The sequence below is a fragment of the Teleopsis dalmanni genome, chromosome 2 (assembly GCF_002237135.1).
Source record: "Teleopsis dalmanni isolate 2A chromosome 2, ASM223713v2, whole genome shotgun sequence".
Lineage (NCBI taxonomy): Eukaryota > Metazoa > Arthropoda > Insecta > Diptera > Diopsidae > Teleopsis > Teleopsis dalmanni.
In genome coordinates, this window is record NC_051847.1 from 244,986,623 (window position 1) to 244,993,612 (window position 6,990).

The following is a 6,990-nucleotide window of genomic DNA, read 5'->3' on the forward strand; positions in this document are numbered from 1 at the left end:
AAGTTTAAATTGCTTTGATAAGATACAAATTTTTCACTAAGAAATGTTGGAAATATAAAACTAATATACAAAAGAACTATGTGTTCATATATTTATTAGAAAAATCTCAAGTGTCGATTTTATACCTACAAATCTAATAACCACAAAGCGAATAAATAGTATTTTTTCATAATATTTGAAAAAAAAGCAAAAAATAATTACGTGAAACTTGTATTTACCGAATGTAATTGTAGAATTAATAAATTAGCAGAAAAACTAGTTATAAAAATAACAACAATTAATAAGATTATAAGTCTGGAATTCCTTAGAGACACACATTTAACAAAGTTCAACCGCAGTTTTGATCTGTGATTAGAAATCCAAGTGAATCATAATTCAAGTTCAATGAACGCGGAGAGTATTTGATATGACGCGTTGAATAAATTGTTTTAGTTTTAAATTTACAAAATATTTAACTAGCTAACAACTTTTTCAATGTTATTAATAAACAATATTATAAGCAATATGATTATTTATTTGTACAGTTGTTTTATGTTTTGTTTTTTGTGAAATTATAATGAAAATAAAAATCGAAATACAAACAAAAACAAAAAATTTAGCGAGTAAAAACTTATTGGTACAAAATGGCTCACTTGGTTTAGTCCATTATTCGATCATTTAAAGACATAAGAACCCTAAAATAAAGATTGTTATTGTATTCTCATATATTATTCGACTTCCAACATTACCTTTTTTTTGATGAACTTATAACTAACTATGCATATACCAATTTATTGTCAATATGCCTAAGTAATCGTCATAATGATATGCTAAGTGCGAAGCAATGCTATAAAATATTACAAAAGCTAGTTTTGCTTGCAGCTTGGCTCAAAGAATATATGTATATGATAGGAGCATTGCATCGGTTATAAATAACACTTTTTGATGTCACAAAATACAGACATGATTTTGGAACTGTTATTTATATTCTTATGTGGCTCTTTTGATAGTCTTTTGTGTCTACCACAGCTTTAAATAACACAACTAGTGAAAAGTTTACATATTAAAATAAAAAAAAAAATTTTAATATTGTCACGAATAGATTCAATTATATAACAATACAAAATAAAAAAAATATACTGTATCTTTAGACTTTATGTAAAAATTTATCTTACTTAAAATATAATATATATAATTATCTAAAATGCTTAATTATATGACAGATCAAATATCTTAAATGTTTTACACAATATATTATGACTGACTGTGGGCTTAAAATTTCGCACTTAATTTAGATAAAATGCAAACTAAATCCAAAATTCAATATTTTTTTTTAAATATGTAGTCTCATGTTCGTATTTTCATAGCAGATATGGTAAATTCGAATGACAGTTAGTTTCTGCTCAAATTAGGTGTCCATAACAACTTTTGGCTTTGAACTTGAAACAGTAGAGCAGTCAGCGGCATATGTTTTTAGATACACATATTTATGCTACATACATACATATATAGAAATATGCTCGTACATAATCAGTGATCTTACCGATACAAAAGTATGTGCTCGCCTTATTCTTGGAAATTTTGGTACACGAATTCATATTCTAAAGGCGAGAGCGTTAGAGTAATCATTGAGGCGTTGCTTGCGGTGAACAAAAAAGATTTGCATAAATTTATAGGTCTCCGTGCAACAACAAATTCAAGGTTAATTTCATATATAATACTTAATATTATGTACACAAGAACACATTTTTTGTTTATTCTTTTTAAAACTACAAACTATAATATTTTATATTGTTTACGTCGTTTTTTTAAAAAGAATTTGGGCGATCTTTATGAGTTTGGAGAACAAAAGTGATCATAAATTATATTTAAGAATTCTGATGACTGAATAAATAATAAGTATTTTAAAATTAAAAAAAATGTTTGCTTTAATATAATATAGAAACCACTTACTAAATTTTAATAAAAATGGAAAGTGTTTTATAGTATACACTTAAAATTGAAAGTGAAAACACTAAAAGTAAAAGTAAACTGAAATTAGATATTTTTATTTATAATAAAGAGATTTCTTGTTGTACTTTTCGTACTTAGTATGAAAATTGTTAAAATTTATTGTTTATACATATTTTTGGTTATAAAGAATTTCGCTATAGTTTCACGCTAAGTATAAGTCAATAAGTAAATAATGAAATTTATTGTTCCTAACTATTATGTACGTACGATATTGATTTATTAAAAAGGTAATTGTAATTTTGCACATAAAATTCGACACCTTTGTATTTTTTGAATATAAAAATAAAATAGTATGTATTTAAATTGTCAGCTACGAGTATTGATTTTAAAATCGTTATTACAAATAAAAAAATTTAATATAATGGTTGTGTTTTTATTTTTTTCATTCGCTTCTTCGGTAGGTTTGTTCAGCTTCCTTGAGAATATATTAATTCCTTAAAAATCATTCTAGTACACTTTTTTAAAAATATTTATATTATAGGAGGCTTATGTAAGTTGATATAATACTTTGTCCTGAAAAAAATCAGATAAACTTCGAAATTTTGGCGATATATGTATACATAAGAAAGAAAATAAATATTAAAGGAAATCTTGTTGAAGTTACACACATGTACCCCACAGAAACATATATCTATGGATATTTGTTTCAGAATATAATATATAATATAATGTACAACAAAGCATGTAAACAAAACATAAAAGAGAACTGTATATTATATTTAATTTTAAAAATATTTGGAATTTATTATTTCCAGAACTGTGTTTAAAAAAAGCCATCTTCTGCAAAAGTTTTTGGCAATAATAACAACGGTAACACTCCGTTAAGTAGAAAAAAGTGTGCAGTTTTAAATCAAGGGCTGACTTACGCATATAACTTTATATGGAATTTACTTTAATGGCAATAAAATTAATTTTGATTGATTGATAGCCTTTTAAATGATAATTATCAAATTGGATTAAGCAAATGAATATTTAACTCTCTGTATTATAAATATTCAATTTAAATAGAACCAATTGTAAGAGATCAATAGTTCTATTTCCTGAACAAATTAGAATCCTAGTATTAGTATCCTAGTATTAAGAAATACGTTATCGATTATATGTCAATTAAATGATTTATAATCATTATATAAATATAATATATAATGATTATTTTTTTATTATGTATCTTATAATGTTCAGTGCTATTAATTTAATCATGATCACTTTAAAAATATGAAAATGTTTATTGTTTAAATGAAGAATTCATTTTTAACTGAAATAACAAAATAAGAACTATAACAAAATTAAATTACGGTGCACATATCATGGATGTGATAAACAGAACTATTTTCTTAAATTTGAGACTAAAGCATTATGCTTGCATTGACAGTAATGTCGTTAAGTGTTTTATATTATTTATTATCATTATTTTATGTTAAGTTCTCTAAATTTAGATTGGGTTTTGAAGTAATCTTTGAAAACAATTATGAGATCATTTACGACAGTTCAATGTTTAGAAATTCTTTAATTTTTCTATCCAAATTACAATTCTATAATTTTGAAATTATTAACAAATATTCATTCATATTCATTAGTTATAAAAATAAATAATGTTTAGACTAATGAAAAAAAAAACATTCTTTTCATTCTTATATTTCAACAACGCTCATATACCATATGGAAATATTTAATTTAAATGTAGGCACATTTTAGAGACACACCTCACATTAAAATCACACAATATGATCTACCTTCTACCAATGTGTTTTAACAACACAAAAAGAAGATATTTAAAAAAAACTACTAAGGAAATTAATACTTAATATTGTCAATAATTAAAATATTTTTATTTGATTGTTATCATAAACCTACATAAGTGCGTAAATCTCATTATGAAAACATGATCGTTGATCATAACTGAAACCTACAGTTTTATCAATCAATTGATTGCATTTATCGCAATCAACAGATCATATCAATATGTTCTTAAAACGCGCCCTATCAATCAATTAAATCTGACGTATTCCATATATTCTGATTAGGTGTATATCAGTATTCATTTTAAGATAGAAGTCAACAAAAGTGCAGTAAATTCAATCAGCGTACAATATTTAATTAAATAAAATAAACTTTTTTAAAATAAAAAAATATTAGTAATAATTTAAATTATTACAATAAAAAATTCAATAATAAATGAACTAAGGAGTATTTTTTGTTTATTATTTCTATATCTAAGAAGTTTTTATTTAAAAAAACCGAAATTAATTTTAATTATTTAGAATTATAACAATTTTGTGAAAACTGTTATTATTATATGTTTATTACAGAGATACAAAATGAAGTACCCAAAAATTTTTTTATATACTACTAACTATAATCATTTAACCATAAAATAATAACTAATACATGATATAGTTTTTATTACATTTAAACCTCATAACCTAACCTACGCATAAATGAAAATTCTCTGATCTTTATGTCTAACTTTGACCGCGATCAATACTTGACGGCTTGAGCAACTAAATAAATTCCATTGCTTAAATCAGGATATGCTATATTACATTTTACATTTCGTATTCTTTAGAACCATCATCACTAGTCTACTTCAAATGTCAATTATTTCCAGTTCTCGTATTGTTACTGGACATTTCTCTGTGCTAGTGCTATCAAAATATGATTTCTAATCTATGAAGAATATGTGTCCATCAATGATCAATTGTTGATTTGTTGAGTTTCACATTGATATTCTTCATGAATATCTTCTTTTTATTTTTTATTTCAAATTCTTTTAATTTTTTTGTTAATTTGGCATATTCCACTATATTTTTTTATTTTCTGTGTATGTTTAAGTTACTTAGTACACTTATTTCTATAAACTTATGTGATTAGTGATTAGTTTTATCCGATCTATTGTGTATTATAGTCCTATTGTCTTTCGTTGAGTAGTTTTTCGTTACTTAATATATTACATTTTCCTTTACCAGATGCAAGAGCTGTAAAATCAGATACATGAATGCAACGTTTTTTTGAACAGAAATTACTATCGCCAAATGTTCGTCTGATTACTCGTTACTTTTATTTTTAATATATAGTTTTTCACATAAAGAAACTATTTTTTGTGTCATTATACTAACACTTTTTCTGATGTGTAAACTGAAGTATATCATTACCAAGTGCAACATAATTACACAATGACACATAAAATTTCAAACGAAATAAAAAAAAGTTACTTCAAAACAAACACTGAAATTGTGCTACTTACAAATCTATAAAATCAATAAGAAAAACTTCAGATAACAGCGCTTATTTCTTGAGTAAAATGGAAAAGTGGGGAAACGGGTGGTAACGACCAAGTACTATAGTAGTTGCATTTAATATAACAATTGCAAAATGTTTGTAACAATTTTTGGAATAAAAAATATTTTACATAAAAAACTACTTAGGGCGTAATTGCCTCGATTTGGGTTACGGAAAAGGTGCCCGTGGCTGTACAGACACAATTTCACGACTGCATTTTTATTTGTAAAACATGTGCTTATCTAGCTGAAAATTGAAATCAAAACTAGCCACTTTTTTAATTGTTTATGCTTTTTTTGGGCAGTGCTGTTATCATAGGTAGTGTAGAAATATTTTGTGGAATTTGCTGATGCTTTAGGCGTCTTTTGTTACTGGGTGTAGTATATTAGATAACCTATTTTGAACATGTTGTTCATGTCGCTCATATACTATATTTTTAAAAAATTGTTTTTTTTTTAATTTGTGATGTATCTTTTGTATACATTATATAAAATGTTGCATATGATCTATAATGTTTTTTGTTTTAAATTTTTAAGACTTAAATGATGTTTTCTTGCTAGAAATAAATAAACTTCAAAAGAAGATATTGTATGCTATATTGTAATATTTTACAAAATTGACAGGTGCATTATGCCTTTGTAACGATTATATAAACAATTATGAAAAATGCATTTGTACTTTACACCAAGAGTAAAATATGGCATTATTAGCAGTAGGTTGACTTAGAGCAATAAAGCCCCCCGCAGCTAAGATTCCATAAACTGTATTGAAATTGCATAGCTTGGGGTAAAATTATATTTGTGGTTGAAAGACTCAATATAGTTTGGTTTAAATATACTGTAAGTTAATACAAGTGTACCGAAGAGATACTTCTTCAATAATAATTTTAAAATTCCGAATGTAAATATGTACAGTCAATCTAAAACTGTTGAATTAAGATTAAAAAACTTTAAGCAAAATATATCAACGCCGTATTTCATATCTTTGGAATATTCTGCTCATATTGCAATTTTTTTCTGTCATTAATTTTGCTTTACGAATAAATAACATGTAGCAATTTTAATTGCTTCTTCATGGGCATTTTAAGCAGTTTAAGAATTATAAACATTTGTCAAGGTCTGGAAGTATTTGTGCATGAGGTCTCGTTGAAATGTATATTGCAGCACTAAATAGGACCTATATGTAGTTTTTTGCATAAAGTTGACCTTATTCCAGTTGAATCGTTGCAAAATGACAATGTCTGCAAAATATAAATTTTCATATTTGTGTAATTGAGCAGTTTTCGGTATTTCTGCAATTTTTCATGGGGTTTTAATATAAAAAAATAAAACCAACAAAATTTTTTTTTTGATTTATTACACGATAAGGGATAAAAGTTGCTCAGCAACATTTGACATCTGACTTAAAAAATTTATTACTTATGTTGTATATATTAATGTAATTATTCTATTAAGCAACGAGCTAAAATCTTTAAAATGTTTTTAATTTACATTTAAAATTACTTAATTGTTTTATAATTATTTAAAATATTATATGCAACGTTATATGGTGGCGTTTAACTGTTAATAAAAGCAATTATCATCGCATTACAAACATTTCTCACGTGCATGCTGTCAATATTTTTGAAGTTTGTTAAATATAGCTACATAGTCATAGATGTACATAGACGGTATGTGCACAACTTGTTATAAAAAATTGCAATTAAAAATTTTTCAAATT